Below are 21,282 nucleotides of genomic sequence, written 5' to 3' on the forward strand. Positions count from 1 at the left end.
GTGTCCCCTGCATCGGCAGGCGGACTCTCAACCACTGCACCACCAGGGAAGCCCGAACTAGTCCACTTTTGATCAGATTTTAGAATACCAAACTAAAGATCTAACAATTTAAGAACTCTGTTTCTGTTTATCCTAATTCCTAAGATTATATTGTATATTTCTAGAATAGTGTCATATTGTAAATGCACGATGGATTTATGAATGAGAAAGACAACTTCTCTTGTCTCTTGTGCAGTGTTCTGTACAGATTCACTGTGAAATGAAGTTGAGTAAATGTTGGATTACTGTCCTTAATCTTGCCTTTTTTCAACCAGCCAGAGTGCTGGTCTTAGAAACAGTGTGCTCATTTATTAAGAAGACAAGAATGTAGAATAGACCTAAAACAAAGGAAAACTCTTTCTGAGGCATTATGGGTCTTAATGTAAACAGTTGTATCCTCCAAAAGGCATGGTAATCTGAAATAGAGTTCACCTCAGAGTTCACCTACTCAGAAGGCCTGATCGGAGTATAAAGAGAATGCCTCAGAAATTCTAAAATATGCAGTTGGAATGTAGTGCAGAGGGAAATTCCCCATGTTTGGATAGCTGGCAGCTCAACTGAAAAGCACAAAGGTTCCAGTAGAATCTCACAATGACCAGATCCCAATCCCTGCTGAAAGGAAATCCTGTTCACTTCAAATCTTTGAAGCAAGTAATAAAGTGAATCAAACTAGAACAACAACAAAGCTCATCTCTCCACCTCAACTGCAAATCATATTAACTCAGCCTCCCATTCTATAAACGTGACAAAAAAACAGGCATGACCCTTTTGAGAGGCAACTATTATTTTTACACCTACTGTTCTTTTATAGAAAATATGCAGCATACAGTAAGAAATTATAAAGACATGCAAAGGAGCAGAAAAGTTTGATCCAGACAGGAAATAGTCAATAGAAGCAAACTCAGATTGCCCAGGTGTTGCAGTTATCAGAGGTGGATAACTATGATAAAAATGCTGAAGGAGCTAATAAAAAGAGTGGAAAACATGCATGAAAAGGAGAACTTCAGCAGACATGTAGATTTTGAAAAACAAAAAAGAAAATTCTAGAATTGAATATAATATGACTACACAGAGGAAAGGATTGATAAACTTGAAGACAGGGCAATTGAAAGTATGAAAACTGGAAATCAGAAAAAAATAAAAAGAATTGACTATCTGAGTTTTGAAGACAAAATTAAATGGTCTTAATCTTATAATTGTGTTTCAGAAGAAGAGGATAGAATGGTATTGAAGAAATGTTTGAAAGATATTGACTGAGATCTTGTGCAGAATTGATGGAAATTAACAGAAAATCAACAAAAGTGAGGTGTTGGAAATTATAAAATTGATAAACACCTAGCAAGACTAATACATTGTGTTGAATAGTATTCCCCCAAAAGTCATGTCCATCCAGAAATTCAGAATGTGACCTTATTTGGAAATAGGACATTTGCAGATGTAATTAGTTGTGATGAGATCATACTAGATTAGAATGAGCCCCTAAATCCAGTGACTTGTGTTTTTATAAGAAGACTGCATAGAAACAAAGAAACAGAAAAGAAGGCCAAATGAAGACAGAGGCAGAGATTAGAGTTATGCAGCCTCAAACCAAAGAATACCGAAGATTGCCAGTAACCAGAAACTAGGAAGAGGCAAGGAAGGATCCTTCACTACAGCCTCTAGAGGGAGCCTTGATTTTGGATCTCTATCCTCCAGAAATATGAGAGAATAAATTTCTTTTGTTTCAAGCCACCCTCTTTATGGTGACTTGTCATGACATCCTAGGAGGCTTTAAAAAAAATAAAAAACAGAAAACACATGACTAATATTGGGAATGAAAAGGACATCACTACATAGCCTATTGACACTAAAGATAGGAAGAGCATGTTATGGACAAGTTTATGCCAATAAATTCAACAACTTATGAAATGGACAAAAGCCTCTTGAACCGTAACTTGTCAAAAGTGATGCAAGTAGAAAAAGAAAATCTAAAAAAAGCTCCATATTTATTAAAATTTTGAATTTATAATTACATATCTTTCCCAAAAGAAACTCCAGGCCTTGATTATTTCACTGTTGAATTCTGTCAAATATTTAAGTTAAAAATAATATTCAGTTCACAGATTCTTTCAAGAAATAGAGAGTTTTTCAACTTGTTTTATGAAGCCAGCATAACCCTGGTAAAAAAACTTGACAAATGTGAGAAAAGAAAAAGATTACTATCTCTCATGAATATAGATGTTAAGAATACTTAATGAAATAGTAGGAAATAGAACTTAGCAATGAAAAAAAAGATAGCATGACTAAGTGGGGTTTATTCCAGCAATATAATTTGCCACATTAACATAAAGGAGAAAAACAGACACAAAAAATTGACAAAATTGAACATTCTTATTAAAAATTTCCAGCAAACTAGAAATAGAATTCCACCACTTGATAAAGTACATCTATGAAATCTAACAGCTGATAACATAATTAATGGTTTAATATTAAATCCTTTTCACTTAGGATTGGAAAGAAGGCAATCTTCTTTTTTTTTTTTTTTTTTTTGCGGTACGCGAGCCTCTCACTGTTGTGGCCTCTCCCGTTGCGGAGCACAGGCTCCGGACTCGCAGGCTCAGCAGCCATGGCTCACAGACCCAGCTTCTCCACGGCATGTGGGATCTTCCCGGACCAGGGCGCAAACCCGTGTCCCCTGCATCGGCAGGTGGACTCTCAACTACTGCACCACCAGGGAAGCCCAAGAAGGCAATCTTACTTGGCATTGCAGTAGAAGCCCTAGTTAATATAAAAAGGCAAGAAAATGATTAAGAGACAAGGAAAAATGGTTATGTATTTACAAAATCCTATGTAATTTTCAAAACTAATTTTGGACTAATAGGTGAATTTAGAAAGGTCACATGTTAGAAGTTCAATAATAATGATAAACTGCAGTTCTATATTAACAATGAACACTTGAAAATTAAAAGAATGCTATCTACAATAGCATAAAAGTCACATACCTCAGAATAAATCTAATGATCAACGTATAAGACCTTTACACTGAATACTACAAAAGTTGCTGTGAAAAGTTTTAAAATCCCGAAACATTTTTGCCATGTTCATATATCAGAAGACTCAATATAGTTAAGATGCCCACTCTCTATTTGTTGATCTGTGGGTTTAATGTAACCCCTAACAAACTTCCAGCAGGATATTTTGAAGAAATTGACAAGCTGATTGTAAAATTTAGAAATTCACAGCATCTAGAATAGTCAAAGCAGTCTTGAAAAGATTGCACACTATCTGATTTGAAGATGTATCATAATATTAAACAAGACAATGTAGTTATTGACATAAAGATAGATAAATACACCAGTGGAATGGAATTGAGTCCTAAAATAGGCCGCACATACATAGTCAATTTATTTTCAGCCAGGGTCCAAGAAAATTCAATGAGAAAAAGTCTTCAACAGCTGATGCTCTTACACCAGAATATCCAAACGATGAGCTGCAACATGTATCTCAGTCCTGTACAGACATGCTGAGGTTCATCACAACCCTACAAGAAAGATCCCAAACCATATAGCTTCTAGATGAAAACCTGGGAGGATATCTTTGTGACACCAGGGGAGACAAAACTTTCTTAGAAACACCAAAGAAAATGATATTAAGGACTTTTTCAAAATTTCAGATTTCTGTTTATCAAAAGATATCCCTAAGAATCTGAATAGGCAAACCACAGACTGGGTGAACATATTCACAGCATGTATATTTTATAAAGAAGTTGTATGCAGAATATATAAAGAACATCAACAAATCAAAAATAAAAAGTCCATGTTCAATTAAGTGTGCAAAGGACAGATATTTCACAAAATAAAATACATGAATAGACTTGAAATGGATGTACAACATCAGAGTAATGAAAATAAATGCCACAACCACTACATATCCACTAGTATGGTTATAATAAAAGACTGACAACACCAAATGTTGATAAGACTATGAGAAACTGGACCTTTTGTCTTGCTGATAAACCAGTTTGGAGGATGGTTTGGTAGTTTCTTCTAAAGTTAAACTTACATTTACCCAGTGACCCTGAAAAATCCATTCATAGGAATTTACTTAAGAGAAATAAAAACATGTTCACAAAAAGACTAATAAGAAGGCTTCCCTGGTGGTGCAGTGCTTGAAAGTCCGCCTGCCGATGCAGGGGACGCGGGTTCGTGCCCTGGTCCAGGAAGATCCCACGTGCCACGGAGCGGCTAGGCCCATGAGCCATGGCCGCTGAGGCTGCGCATCCGGAGCCTGTGCTCTGCGACGGGAGAGGCCACAACAGTGAGAGGCCCGCGTACCGCAAAAAAAAAAAAAAAAAAAGACAAGAATCTTTCCAGCAATCTTAATAATAGTTTGAGTGTGGCAGTAACCTTAGTGACTATCAATATGAAAATGGATAAACAAGTTGAGGTGTATTTATGCAATGGCTTACTGCTTGGCAGTAAAAAGGAATAAGCTACAGATATGCACAACAACGTGGATGAATCAGAAAAGCATTGTATTGAGAAAAAGAAGTCACACACACACACAAATATATAAAGTATAATTCTATTTATTTGAAGCATGAGAACAGGCAAAAACTATGGTGATAGAAGTCAGAAAGTGATCCTTATGGGAAAGATTTACTGGAAAGGGGCATAAGAGATTGTCATGGGCAGAGTTACATCCCTCCAAAATTTATATGTTGGAAGTTCTAAGTCCTAGCACCCCAGAATATGAATATGTGGAGGATGTCTTTAAGTAGGTGATTAAGTTAAAATAAGGTCATTAGGGTGTGCCTAATCCAATATGACTGGTGTTCTATAAGAAGAAATTAGAACATAGACATATACAGAGGGAAGGCCATAGGATGGCAAAGGAGGAAGACGGCCATCCACAAGCCAAGGAGAGGTCTTAGGAGAAACCAACCCTACCAACACCTTGATCTCATACTTCTCACGTCCAAGACTATGAAAAAATAAATTTGTTTAAGCCACCTAGTCTGTAGTACTTTGTTATGGCAGCCCTAGCAAACTAATATGATAATTTTACTGGGGATGATGCAGACATTCTCCATCTTGAAGTAGATGTGTGTGATAGGTGTATACAGTTTTCAGTTCATTATACTGAACACTTAAGATCTACATGCCTTTATTTTATTTTAATTAAGAAAAGATAAAAGAAGAAAATAGAAAAATAAGACAATTAGCTGATGCTTTGGGGAGAAGTCAGTAAAATAGATAAAATTTTAGCTAACCTTTAAAATAAAGCACAAATGTACAAAATGAGAACTATTAAGGAGAAATAGTTGAAAAAGCAAAATTTTAAGTAATGAGAATACATAATATAGAAATAAATTTTATATTTTCAACAGTTCTCAAAAATATATAATTTATCAAAATTGATCTATTTTGAAATAGAAAATTTAAACCAACCAATTTCCATAGAATAGAGAACCTCAACATTATGTGTAATTTTTTTGGTAGAAAAATAAAATAACCAAAATTTTGTGTGAGGTATAACATAGAGACATACACTCCTGTATTTGTTTGCTAGGGCTTCCATAACAAAATACCACAGATTAGGTGGCTTGAACAGCAAATTATTTTCCTAACGATTCTGGAGGCTAGAAGTCCATGATCAAAGTGTCAGCAGGTTTGGTTTCTTCTGAGTTCTGTCCTTGGCTTCCAGTTAGTTGCCTTCTTGCTGTGTCTTCACACATGTTCTCTATGCATTCACATCAGTGGTGTCTCTTAGTGTGTCCAAATTTCCTTATAAGGAAACCAGTCAGATAGATTAGGGCCCAAACTAACAGCCTCATTTTAATTAAATCACCTCTTGGAAGGACCTATATCCCCAAACAGTCATGTTCCGAGGAGCCGGGGGTTAGGATTTCATATGAATTTTGAGGATACAGAATTCAGCTCATAACACACGATTCTTTGGACCCCTGAAAATCATGTTCTCATAGGCAAAATACATTCATCTCCATCACAACTGCCCAAAGTCTTAACGATTCCATCATCAACTCTAAGTCCCAAGTCTTATCTAAATATCATCTAAATCAGGTGGGCAAGAGTCAAAGTATGATTCATCCTGAGGCAAAATTCTTATCCATCTGTGAACCTGTGAAATCAGATAAGATCTGCTTCCAAAATGCAGTGCTGAAACAGACATAGGATAGACATTTCTATTCCAAAAGGGAGAAATAAGAAGACAGGAGTGATTGGTTCCAAGGGAGTTGAAAACCTAGCAGGGAACATTCCATTAGATTTTTAAGACTAGAGAATAATTTTTTTGTCTCAATGCTCTGTCTTCCAGGCCCACTGGGGAGGTAGTCCAGCCTGAGGCCTTAGGTGTCAGCCCTGCCCTTACAACCCTGGGCAGCAGTCTGACCTACTGAAACCCTGGAGATGGCTCTGCCATTTGTAATCAAAGAGGAAGCAGCCTTGGCACCTGGACCTGTACCCTATGATCCTGTGGTGGCAGTGGCAGCCCTGTACTGATCTCTGAGTTACCTTCAGAGCCATTCTTCCCTTTACTTGAAGGATAAAATATGTTCCAATTCTGTAGTATCCCAGAAGTCTGATAGCCTGCCTTCATTTTGTCCCATCTCTGTCCCCCTTAGTCCAAGCTAGCCGTGTTTCTGGGTGTAACCCCATCTCTATTCCTGACTTCTGCTGAGACAGCTAATTGGATCCATGAATAACACTGGTGCTGTTAGTCCATTTAGGCTGCTACAGAAATACCATAGGGTGGTTTATAAATAACACACATTATTTCTCACAGTTCTGGAGGCTGGGACATACAAAATCAAAGTGCCAGCAGTTTGGGTGTCTGGTGAGGACCATTTTCCTGATTAATAATTGACTGTCTTTTTGCTGTGTCCTCATGTGGCAGAAGGGGGAAAGGAGCTCTCTGGGTTGTCTTTTTTACGACACCAATCCCATTATGAAGGTTCCACCCTCATCACCTAATCACCTCCCAAAGGCCCTAACTCCAAATACCATCATGTTGGGGATTCAGCATATAAATTTTGGGTGACACAAACACTCTATAGCACACCTGTAATCTCTTTCTCAAATGACTGTTCAGCCATACCCTTAATGTTCTCTCAAAACGTTCTTGGTTTTTTGTTTTGTTTTTTGTTTTTGCAATATGGATGAGCTGAGGATATTCAAAATGATCAAGTTCTGGTTACTTTTTGCTTATCATCTTCAATTTATCTCTCTCCTCTCACATTTTACCATAAGCCGTAAGGGGGAACCAGCCCATTTCAATACTCTGAGTGGAAATCTCCTCAGTTAAATATCCAAGTTCATCCCTTACAAATTCTGCTGCCCACAAACACTAGAAAACAGTTTAGCCAAGATGTTTGTCACTTTATAACAAGAATCATCTTTCCTCTTCAGTATAATAACATTCCTTATTTCCATTAGAGGTCTCCTCAGAAATACCTTTTTATATATATATACATACACACACACACACACACACATTTATTTTTGGCTGCATTGGGTCTTCGTTGCTGCGTGCGGGCTTTTTCTAGCTGCAGCGAGCGGGGGCTACTCTTCATTGCAGTGCACTGTCTTCTCATTGCAGTGGCTTCTCTTGTTATGGAGCACAGGCTCTAGGCTCACGGGCTTCAGTAGTTGTGGCATGCGGGCTCAGTAGTTGTGGTGCGTGGGCTTACTTGCTCCGTGGCATGTGGGGTCTTCCCAGCCAGGGCTCGAACCCATGTCCCCCACATTGGCAGGCGAATTCTTAACCACTGCACCACCAGGGAAGTCCTTAGAAATACCTTTAATATCCATATTTCTATCAGTAGTCCTTTCAAAGCAATCTAGGCATTTTCTAACAAGAATCTCAAACCTCATCAAGCTCCCACTCATTAATTAGTTCCGAAGCCACTTTTTGTTTAGATATTTGTTGTAGAAATACTCCACTTCTTGGTACTAAAATCTGTATTAGTTTGTTAGGGCTGACATAACAAAATACCACAGACTGAGATCGTCCAAAGTATCTTTGACCACAATGGGGTGATATTAGAAATTAATAGCAGATGGAAAATGAAAATTTGCAAATTGGTGGAAATTAAGCAGCATAATTCTAAAAAAAATGGGTCTACAAAGAAGTCAACAGGGGAAATTAGAAAACACATAGAGATAATTTTTTTAAAAATTATGGGGCCCAGAAAAAGAAGTGCTAACAGAAATTTATACCTGTGTTTATATTATAAAATGTAATAAAGTACTCTATTAAAACAAGTCAACAATCTAACTTTACAATGTAAAGACTAGAAAAAAACTAAATCCAAAAGTAGCAAAATAAAGGAAATAAGATTTAAGCAGAGCTTAACAAAATAGAGAATAGAAAACCAATAGAGAAAATCAATAAAACAGTTCTTTGGAAAGATCAAAACAAAATTGACAGATCTTTATCCTGATGGACTGAGAAAAAAACGGAAAAGATTAAAATTTCTAAAAGCAGAAATGAAATGGGGATATTACTATTGATTCAGAAACAAAAAGGATTATAAGAGAGTACTATGGGCAATTGTATGCCAACAAATTGGATAACCTAAATGAAATGGACAAATGAACTTATCCATAAAACAGAAATAGAGTCACAGATGTAGAAAACAAACTTATGGTTACCAGAAAGTAAGGAGGTGTAGGGATAAATTGGAAGATTGGGATTGAGATATACACACCACTATATATAAAATAGATAACTAGTAAGGACCTATTTTATAGCACAGGGAACTCTACTCAATACTCTGTAACGGCCTATATGGGAAAAGAATCTAAAAAAGAGTGGATATATGTATATGTATAACTGATTCAGTTTTCTGTACACCTGAAGTTAACACAGAATTGTAAATCAACTATGTTCCAATAATTTTTTTTTTAAAAAAAGAAATGGACAAATTCATAGAAACAAAAAACCTACCAAGATTAAATTATGAAGAAACAGAAAATCTGGATAGACCTAAAAGTAATAAGTAGATTGAATCAGTAATCAAAAATCTCCCAACAAGGGGCTTCCCTGGTGGCGCAGTGGCTGAGAGTCCGCCTGCCGATGCAGGGGACGCGGGTTCGTGCCCCGGTCCGGGAGGATCCCACATGCCGCGGAACAGCTAGGCCTGTGAGCCATGGCTGCTGAGCCTGCGAGTCCGGAGCCTGTGCTCCGCAACGGGAGAGACCACAGCGGTGAGAGGCCCGCGTACCGCAAAAAAAAAAAAAAAAAAAAACAATCTCCCAACAAAGGAAAAGCCCTGGACCTGATGGCTTCACTGGTGAATTCATCAAACACTTACAGAACTAACAGCAATTCTTCTCAGTCTTATTAAAAAAATTAAATGGAAGACTATACTTCCTAACTTATTCTATGAGGCCAGCATTCCCCTTATATCAAAGAAAGACAGACACTACAAGAAAACTATGGGCCAATATCCCTTATGAACATTGATACAGAAATCCTCAACAAAATACCAGGAAACAGAATTTGGCAGCATATTTAAAGGATTAGACACCATGACCAAATGGAATTTATTACTGGAAAGCAAGGATGTTTAACGTATGAAAACTGATCAATGTAATATACAATATCAACAGGCTGAAAGGGAAAAAGCCCACATGAATATCTCATTTGATTCAGGAAAATCATTTGACAAAATTCAACCCCCCCCTTTTTTTTAAAGATTTTTTTGATGTGGACCATTTTTAAAGTCTTTATTGAATTTGTTACAATATTGCTTCTGTTTTATATGTTGGGTTTTTTGTTTTGTTTCTTTGGCCTCAAGGCATGTGGGATCTTAGATCCCCAACCAGGGATCAAACCCACACCCACTGCATTGGAAAGAGAAATATTAACCACTGGACTGCCAGGGAAGTCCCTCAACACCCTTTCGTGATAAAACCACTCAGCAAACTAGGAGTAGACGGAATCTACCTTAATATAATAAAAGCCATTTATGAAAAACTCACAGTGAACATTATACTCATTGGTGAAAGACTACAAGCATTTCCTCTAAGGTCAGGAACAGGCAAGGATGCCCTCTTAACACATCTATTCAAAATAGTACTGGAAGTTCTAGCAGAGTAATTAGGCTAGATAAAAAATAAAAGGTATCCAAATTGGAAAGGAGAAAGTAAAATTATTGCTTTGAATATTACGTGATCTAATGTATAGAAAACCCTAAACATTCCACAAAAACTCAGAACTAATAATTTAGCAAAGGAACACGGTGCAAACCAACACCTAAGAACCAGTTGCATTTCTAAACACTAACAATGAACAATCTGTAAAGGATACTACAAAAGCAATTCCATTTGAAATTGCATTAAAGAAATACTTAGTAAATAACGTAGTCAAAAAGATGAAAGAGTTGTACACTGAAAACTACAAAACATTGCTGAAAGAAATAAAGGAGACATCAATAAATGGAAACATATCCTATATCCATGGATTGGAAGACTTACTATGCTAAATTGTTGATACCACCCAAAGTGATCTACAGATTCAGTGTAATCCCTATCAAAATGCCAATGACTTTTTTCTTTTTCTTTTTTTTTTTTAGAAATAGAAAACCCGATCCTAAAACTTATATGAAATCTCAAGGGACCCTGAAGAGCCAAAACAATCCTTAAAAATAAGAACAAAGTCAAAGTCAGAGATTTCAAAGCTTACAAAGTGACAGTAATCCAAAACAGTGCTGTGTTGGCATAAGGACAGACTTACAGACCAATAGAACAGAAGAGAGAGTCCAGAAATAAATCCTTATATATATGGTCAAATGATTTTTGACAGGGTGCTAAGACCATTCAATGGGGAAATGTCAGTCTTTTCAATGAATGGTGCTGGGAATACTGGATATCCCTATATTAAAGAAAAACCTTGGACCCTTAACTAACACCATATCAAAAAATTACAATATATCAAGAACCTAAATGTAAGATCTAAAACATAAATTTCTTAGAAGAAAACAGGACAAAACCTTCACAGCATTGGATTTGACAATGATTTCTGGGATGTGACAGCAAAGGCACAGGTATCAAAAGAAAAAACAGACCAGTTGGGTTTCTTAAATTTTTTTTTCAAAAAAATGATGCATTAGAAGACACTACCAACAGAGTAAAAAGACAGCACACATAATATTAGAAAATACTTGCAGGTCATATATCTGATAAGGAGTTAATATCCAGAATATGTAGAGAACTCCTAAAACTCAACAACAAAAACCAATAACTCAATTCAAAAATGGGTAAAGGACGTGAATAAACATTTCTCAAAAGAAGAAATATGGGCTTCCCCTGGTGGCGCAGTGGTGGAGAGTCCGCCTGCCGATGCAGGGGACACGGGTTTGTGCCCCAGTCCGGGAGGATCCCGCGTGCCGCGGAGCGGCTGGGCCCGTGAGCCGTGGCCGCTGAGCCTATGCACAAAAAAAAAAAAAAAAAGAAAAGAAATATAATATTTTCAATAAATAATGAAAAAATGCTCAACACCACTAATCATTAGGGAAATTTAAGTGAGATACCACCTCAGACCTATTACAATGGCTACTAACAAAAAACAGAAAACGTGCTGGGACTTCTCTGGCAGTCCAGTGGTTAAGACTCCACACTGCACGACCAAAAAAAAAAAAAAGAAAAGAAAAAAAGTGCTGATAAGGCTGTGGAGAATTTGGGACCCGTGTCATAGCATGACCCATTACTTCATCTCTTTCCTTTATTTTTTGGCCAAATAATATTGCATTGTATAGATATAACACATTTGTTTATCCATTTATCACTTGATGGAAATCTATGTTTCCATGTTGGAGCTATTATAAATAATGCTGCTATGAACATTTGAATACAACTTTTTTGTGGATGTATGTTTTCTTTGTTCGGGTGTACAACTAAGGTATGCTGGTTTATGTGGTAAGCATGTTTAATATATTTAAGGCCTTCCAAAAATTTTTTTCAAAGTAGCTACATTATTTTACAATCCTACTAACAATAAACTAGGATCTTAATTTTTCCACATCCTCCTCAACACTTCTATTATCTGCCTTTTTAAAAAAGTCATTCTAGTGAATGTGAAGTGGTATCCTATTTGCATTTCCCTAATAAGTAGTGATGTATTATATCTTATCATTAGGTTATTGTCCATCTGTATATCCTTTTGTAGAAATGTCTATTTCAATTCTTTGGCCATTTATAGACTGAGTTGTCCTTATTATTGTTGAGCAGTAGAAATCCTTCATATAGTCTAGATACAAGTCCTTTATTAGTTATGTGATTTTTAAATATCTTCACCATTCAGTGTATTATTTTCATTTTCTTAATGGTATTCTTCAATGCACAAAGTCTTTTTAATTTTTATGAAGTCCATTTTATCTATTTTTTTTCTTTTGTCACTTATGCTTTTGGTATCATTTGTAAGGAATCAATGCCTTACCCAGTTACAGAGATTGATTTCTAAATTTTCTTCCAAGAATTTTATAATTTTAGCTCTTAAATTTTATCATGCAAAATTAATAATTGTTTTGTATATGATGTGAAGTACAGGCTCAAATTCATTCCTTTGCATGTGAATATCCAGTTGTCTAAGCACCATTTGTTTAAAAGACTACTCTTTCCTAATCGGGTGGTCATGGCTTCCCCATTGAAAATAAGTTTATGATACATGTATGGGTTTATTTCTCTACTTTTAATTCTATTCCCAGTGAGATAGATAGATAGATGATAGATAGATAGATAGATAGATAGATAGATAGATAGATAGATAATCCCCATATGGTACAAGAAAGTACCATACTTTCTTGAATACTGTAGCTTTGTAGTAAGCTTTAAAATTGAGAAGTGTGAGTCTTCCAACTATGTTCTTTATTTTAAAGATTGTTTTGACTATTCTGAGTCCCTTGCATTTACTTATGAATTTTAGAATCAGATTGTGAATTTATGCTAACAAATAATTGGGATTTTGATAAGGACTCTGTTAATCTGTGTATCAATTTCAGGAGCACTGCCACATTAACAATCCATGAGCATAAGATATATTTCTATTTATTTAGGTTTTGTTTCATTCCTTTGAGCAATGTTTTGTAGTTTTCTGTGCACAAGTCTTGCACTTGTTTTGTTAAATTTATTCTTAAGTATTTTTGATGCAGTTATAAATGGAACTGGTTTTTTAAATTTCACGTTATGCTATTTATTGCTACAGTATAAAAATACAATTGTTTTTATAAATTTATCCTGTAAAGTTGCTGAACTTATTTATTACTTCTGACAGTTTGTGTGCATTCCTTAAGATTTTTTAAAATTGAAGTATAGTTGATTTACAGTACTGTGTGAGTTTCAGTTGTACAGCAAGGTGATTCAATTATATATATAGTTTACAGATTATTTTTCATTATAGGTTATTACAAGATACTGAATATAATTCCCTGTGTTATACAGTAAATCCTTGTTGTTTATCTATTTTATATATAGTTGTTGGTATCTGTTAATCCCATACTCCAAATTAATCCCTCCCACACTTTTCTTTCCCCTTTTGTAACATTTCTATGTTTATTTTCTATGTCTGTGAGCCTGCTTCTGTTTTGTATATAGATTCATTTGTATTATATTTTAGATTCCACATGTAAGTGATATAATATTTGTCTTTCTCTGTCTGGCTTACTTCACTTGTTATGACACTTTCTAAGTCCATCAGTGTTGCTGCAAATGGCAATGTTTCATTCTTTGTTATGCCTGAGTAATATTCCATTGTAAATAGATAGATACCACATTTTTTTCTTTCTTTTTTTTTTTTTTACCGGTATGCAGGACTCTCACTATTGTGGCCTCTCCTGCTGCGGAGCACAGGCTCCGGTAGCACAGGCTCCGCAGCCATGGCTCATGGGCCCAGCCGCTCTGCAGCACGTGGGATCTTCCCGGACTGGGGCACGAACCTGTGTCCTCTGCATCGGCAGGTGGACTCTGAACCACTGCGCCACCAGGGAAGCCCACCACATTTTCTTAAGGCACTCATCTGTTGATGGGCACATGGGTTGTTTCCATGTCTTGGCTACTGTAAATAGTGCTGCTATGAACATTGGGGTGCATGTATCTTTTTGAGTTAGAGTTTTTGACTTTTCTGAATACATACCCAAGAGTGGGATTGTTGGGTCATATGGTAGCTCTATTTTTAGTTTTTAATGGAACCTCCATATTGTTTTCCATGGTGGCTGCACCAATTTACTTCCCCACCAACAGTGTAGGAGGGTTACCTTTTCTCCACACCCTCTCCAGCATTTATTATTTGTAGGCATTTTGATTATAGCCATTCTGACCGTTGTGAGGTGATACCTCATTGTGGTTTTTATTTGCATTTCTCTAATAATTAGTGCTGTTGAGCATCTTTTCATGTGCCTGTCGGCCATCTGTATATCTTCTTTGGGAAATGTCTATCTGGGTCTTCTGCCTATTTTTAGATTGGGTTGTTTTGTTTTTTCAGTATTGAGTTACCTGACCTGTTTGTATATTTTCGATATTAATCCCTTATTGGTCACATCATTTGCAGATATTTTCTCCCATTCTGTAGGTTGTCTTTTCATTTTGTTGATGATTTTCTTTTCTGTGCAAAAGTTTTTAAGTTTAATTAGGTCCCATTTGTTTATTTTTGTTCTTATTTCTTTTGCCTTGGGAAACTGATCTAGGAAAATGTTGCCACAATTTATGTCAGAGAATGTTTTGCCTATGTTCTCTTCTAGGAGTTTTATGCAGTCACGTCCTGTATTTAGGTTTTTAAACAATTTTGTTTATTTTTGTATATGGTGTGAGGGAGTGTTCTAATTACGACTGATTTAAATGTAGCTGTCCAGCTTTCCCAACACCACTTGTTGAAGAGACTGTTTTTTCTCTACTGTAGATAATTGCATCCTTTGTCATAGATTAATTGACTGTAAGTGTGTGGGTTTATATCTGGGATTTCTAATCTGTTCCATTGATCACATGTCTGCTTTTGTGCCAATACAAAGCTGTTTTGATTACTGTAGCTTTGTCATATAGACTGAAGTCCAGAAGGGTTATGCCTCTAGCTTTGTTCTTTTCTCTCAGGATTGCTTTGGCAATGCTGGGTCTTTTGTGGTTCCATATAAATTATGATTATTTGTTCTATGGTCCAGCCAGTGTGGAAAATAGTAGGGAGGTTTCTCCAGAAACTAAAAATAGAACTACCATATGACCCAGCAATTCTACTCCTGGGTATGTAACCAAAAAATCCAAAAACAGTAATTCAAAAAAATACATGTACCCCAGTGTTCATAGAAGCATTATTTACAATTGCTAAGTCATGGAAACAACCTAAGTGTTCTTCAACAGATGTATGGATGAAGAAGATGTAGCATATATATTCAATGGAATACTACTCAGCCATAGAAAAGAACAAAATTTTGCCCTTTGCAGCAACATGGATGAACTTGGAGGGCCTCATGCTAAATGAAATGTCAGACACAGAAACATAAATACTCTATGATATTGCTTATATGTGGAATCTAAAAAATACAACAAACTAGTAAATATAACATAAAAGAAGCAGACTCAGAGATACAGAGAACAAATAGTGGTTACCAGTCATGGGGTAGGGGCAATATAGGGTTAGGGGAATGGGAGATACAAATTATTGGGTGTAAGATAGGCTCAAGGATGTATTGTACAACACAGGGACTATAGCCAGTATTTTGTAGTAACTGTAAATGAAAGTAACCTTTAAAAATTGTGTTTAAAAAGATTATTTATTCTAGTTCTGTGAAAAATGTCATGGGTATTTTGATAGCGGCTGCATTAAATCTGTAGATTGCTTTGAGTAGTATGGCCATTTTTACCTATAGGATGTTGACAGCCACAGAGCAAAGAGAAGGTTCTATCCCTCATCCAGCACATGCTCAGAATACCACAACACAAATTCTGCCCTCTATCAAGGGGATAATGGCCAGAACACTCTGAGGAAATATGCAGCTGGCATCCATACCAAAACCAGCCTTCACACCAAAAATATTGGACTCACACACTCCACACAGGCACACTCCCACATAAAAACACTCTATCAAGACCACACTAGATAACCATTTTTCCTAATTCATAGAGAAAGAGAAACTTCTGTAAAATGAAAATGCAGAGGAACTACTCTCAATTAAAAGGACAAGACAAATTCCCTGAAAGAAGAAATGATTAAAGAGACCTCACCAGTCTACTAGACCCCAAGTTCAAAAAGGAGGTAATAAAAATGCTAAAGAAATTAAGAAAAATCGTCGATAGAAATACAGATCACTGTAACAAGGAACTAGAAACTATAAATATGAACGAATCAAAATTACTCAATTCAATTGCTGAGAAAAAAACAATCTAGAAGCAATGAATAGCAGACTAAATGGTGAAAAGAATGAAAAAGTTATCTGGAAGATAAAATAATGGAAATCACCCAATCAGAATAGCAGCCAGAAAGACAAATTATAAAATAAAGAGAGCAACATACAGTATCTATGGGATAATGTAATGTGTGCCAACCTATGAATAATAGCGGTTCCAGAAAGTGAAGAGAGAGAAAACGAGATCAAAAATGTATTTAAAGAAATTATGGCTGAAAACTTCCCAACCTAAAGGATAAAACAGATATCCACAGATACACATGTACAGGAAACACAGAGGGTCCCAACAAGATGAACCCAAGACATATCGTAATCAAAATGGCAAAATTTAAAGGTGAAGAAGGACAGATTGTTCAGGATGGCAGAGTAGAAGGATATGCTCTTACTCCCTCTTGCGAGAGCACCGGAGTCATAGCTAACTGCTGAACACTCATCGACAGGAGGACACTGGAACTCACCAAGAAGATACTCCACATCCAAAGACAAAGGAGAAGTCACAATGAGATGGTAGGAGGGGCGCAATCACAATAAAATCAAATCCCATAACTGCTGGGTGGGTAAGTCACAAACTGGAGAATACTTATACAACAGAAGTCCACCCACTGGAATGAAGGTTCTGAGCCCCACGTCAGGCTTCCCAACCTGGGGGTGCGGCAACGGGAGGAGGAACTCCTAGGGAATCAGACTTTGAAGGCTAGTAGAATTTGATTACAGGACTTTGACAGGACTGGGGGAAACAGAGACACCACTATTGGAGGGAACACACAAAGTAGTGTGTGCATCGGGACCCAGGGGAAGGAGCAGTGACCCCATAGGAGACTGAACCAGACCTACCTGCTAGTGTTGCAGGATCTCCTGTGGAGGCGGGGGGTGGCTGTGTCTCACCGTGAGGATGACACAGGCAGGAGAAGTTCTGGGAAGTACTCCTTGGTGTGAGCCCTCCAAGAGTCCACCTTAGCCACACCAAAGAGCCCTGGTAGGCTCCAGTGTTGGGTCACCTTGGGCCAAACAACCAACAGGGAGGGAACTCAGCCACACCCAGCAACAGACAAGCAGATTAAAGTTTTACTGAGCTCCGCCTGCCAGAGCAACAACGAGCTCTACCCACCTCCAGTCCCTCCCATAAGGAAACTTGCACAAGCCTCTTAGATAGCCTCATTCACCAGAGGGCAGAGAACAGAAGCAAGAAGAACTACAATCCTGCAGCCTATGGAAAAAAAACACATTCACAAAAAGATAGACAAGATGAAAAGGCAGAGGGCTATGTACCAGATGAAGGAATAAGATAAACCCCCAGAGAAACAACTAAATGAAGTGGAGATAGGCAACCTTCCAGAAAAAGAATTCAGAATAATGATAGTGAAGATGATCCAGGACCTTGGAAAAAGAATGGAGGCAAAGATTGAGAAGATGCAAGAAATGTTTAACAAAGAACTAGAAGAATTGACAAACAATTGAAGAACAAACAAACAGAGATGAACAATACAATAACTGAAATAAAAAATACACTAGAAGGAATCAATAGCAAAATAACTGAGGCAGAAGAACCGATAAGTGACCTGGAAGATGGAATGGTGGAATTCACTGCTGTAGAACAGAAAAAAGAATGAAAAGAAATGAAGACAGCCTAAGAGAAATTTAGGACAACATTAAGTGCAACAATATTCGCAACATAGGGATCCCAGAAGGAGAAGAGAGAGAGAAAGGACCCAAGAAAATATTTGAAGAGATTATAGTCAAAAATTTCCCTAATATGGAAAAGGAAATAGCCACCAAAGTCCAGGAAATGCACAGAGTCCCATACAGGATAAACACAAGGAGAAACACACCAAGACACATAGTAATCAAATTGGCAAAAATTAAAGACAAAGAAAAATTATTGAAAGCAACAAGGGAAAAATGACAAATAACATACAAGGGAACTCCCATAAGGTGAACAGTTGATTTCTCAGCAGAAACACTACAAGCCACAAGGGAATGGCATAATATATTTGAACTGATGAAAGAGAAGAACCTGCAACCAAGATTACTTTACCTCACAAGGATCTCATTCAGATTCGACGGAGAAATCAAAAGCTTTACAGAAAGCAAAAGCTAAGAGAATTCAGCACCACCAAACCAGCTCTACAAAAAATGCTAAAGGGAATTCTGTAAGTGGGAAACACAAGAGAAGAAAAGGACCTACAAAAACAAATTCATAACAATTAAGAGAATGGTAATAGAAACATACATATTGATAATTACCTTAAATATGAATGGATTAAACCAACCAAAAGACACAGGCTTGCTGAATGGATATAAAAACAAGACCCATATATATCCTGTCTATAAGAGACCCACTTCAGACCTAGGGACACATACAGTCTGAAAGTGAGGGGATGGAAAAAGATATTCCATGCAAATGTGAATCAAAAGAAAGCTGGAGTAGCAATAATCATATCAGATAAAATAGACTTTAAAATAAAGACTATTACAAGAGACAAAGAAGGACACTACATAATGATGAGGGGATCAATCCAAGAAGAAGAAAAAACAATTGTAAATATTTATGCACCCAACATAGGAGCACCTCAATACATATGGCAACTGCTAACAGCTATAAAAGAGGAAATCAACAGTAACACAATAATACTGGGGGACTTTAACAACTCACTTACACCATTGGGCAGATCATCCAAACAGAACATTAATAAGGAAACACAAGCTTTAAATGGCACAGTAAGATAGATTTAATTGATATTTATGGGACATTCCATCCAAAAACAGCAGATTACACTTTCTTCTCAAGTGCGCATGGAACATTCTCCAGGATATATCACATCTTGGGTCACAAATGAAGCCTCAGTAAATTTAAGAAAATTTAAATTGTATCAGGCATCTTATTTGACCACAACTCTATCAGATTAGAAATAATTACAGGGGAAAACACGTAAAAAACACAAACACATGGAGGCTAAACAATACATTACTAAATAACCAAGAGATCACTGAAGAAATCAAAGAGGTAATCAAAAAATACCTAGAGGCAAATGACAATGAAAACACGACAATCCAAAACCTAGGGGATGCAGCCAAAGCAGTTCTAAGAAGGAAGTTTGTAGCAATAGAAGCCTACCTCAAGAAACAAGAAAAATCTCAAATAAACGACCTAAACTTACACCTAAAGGAACTAGAGAAAGAAGAACAAACAAAACCCAAATTTCACAGAAGGAAAGAAGTCATAAAGATCAGAGCAGAAATAAATGAATTAGAAACAAAAGAATAGCAAAGATCAATAAAACTAAAAGCTGGTTCTCTGAGAAGATAAATAAAGTTCATAAACCATCAGCCAGACTCATGAAGAAAAAGAGGGAGAAGACTCAAATCAATACAATTAGAAATGAAAAAGAAGTTACAAGAGACACCACAGAAATACAGAGCATCCTAAGAAACTACTACAAGGAACACTATACCAATAAAATGGACAACCTGGAAAAATGGACAAATTCTTAGAAAGGTATAACCTTCCAAGACTGAGCCAGGAGGAAATAGAAAATATGAACAGACCAATCACAAGTAATGAAATTGAAACTGTGATTAAAAATCTTCCAACAAACAAAAGTCCAGGACCAGATGGCTTCACAGGTGAATTCTGTCAAACATTTAGAGAAGAGCTAACACCCATCCTTCTCAAACTCTTCCAAAAAATTGCAGAAGAAAGAACACTCCCAAACTCATTCTACAAGGCCACCATCACCCTGATACCAAAACCAGACAAAGATACTGCAAAAAAAGAAAATTACAGACCAATATCACTCGTGAATATAGATGCAAAAATCCTCAACAAAATACTAGCAAACAGAATCCAACAACACATTAAAAGGATCATACACCATAATCAAGTGGAATTTATCCCAGGAATGCAAGGATTCTTCAAAATATGCAAATCAACCAATGTGATATACCATATTAACAAACTGAAGAATACAAATCATATGATCATCTCAATAGATGCAGAAAAATCTTTTGACAGAATTCAACACCATTTATGATAAAAAAAAAAAAAACTCTCCAGAAACTGGGCATAGAGGTAACCTACCTCAACATAGTAAAGGCCATATATGACAAACCCACAGCAAACATTCTCAATGGTGAAAACCTGAAAGCATTTCCTCTAAGATCAGGAACAAGACAAGGTTGCCCACTCTCACCACTATTATTCAACATAGTTTTGGAAGCCCTAGCCATGGCAATCAGAGAAGAAAAAGAAATAAAATACAGATTAGAAAAGAAGAGGTAAAACTATCGCTGTTTGCAGAGATCATGATACTATACATAGAGAATCGTAAATATGCCACCAGAAAGCTAATCAATGAATCTGGTAAAGTTGCAGGATACAAAATTAATGCCCAGAAATCTCTTGCATTCCTATACACGAATGATGAAACGTCTGAAAGAGATATTAAGGAAACACTCCCATTTACCATTGCAACGTAAGAATAAAATACCTCGGAATAAACCTACCTAGGGTGACAACAGACCTGTATGCAGAAAAATATCAGACACTGATGAAAGAAATTAAAGATGTTACAAACAGAGGGAGAGCTATACCATGTTCTTGGATTGGAAGAATCAATATTGTGAAAATGACTATACTACCCAAATCAATCTACAAATTCAGTGCAATTCCTATCAAATTACCAATGGCATTTTTTTACAGAACTAGAATAAAAAATCTTAAAATTTGTGTGGAGATAAAATAGACCCTGAATATCAAAAGCAGTCTTGAGGGAAAAAATCGCAGCTGGAGGAATCAGACTCCCTGACTTCAGACTATACTACAAAGCAATAGTAATCAAGACAATATGGTACTG

The sequence above is a fragment of the Grampus griseus genome (assembly GCF_964374135.1).
Source record: "Grampus griseus genome assembly, chromosome: 1".
NCBI lineage: Eukaryota > Metazoa > Chordata > Mammalia > Artiodactyla > Delphinidae > Grampus > Grampus griseus.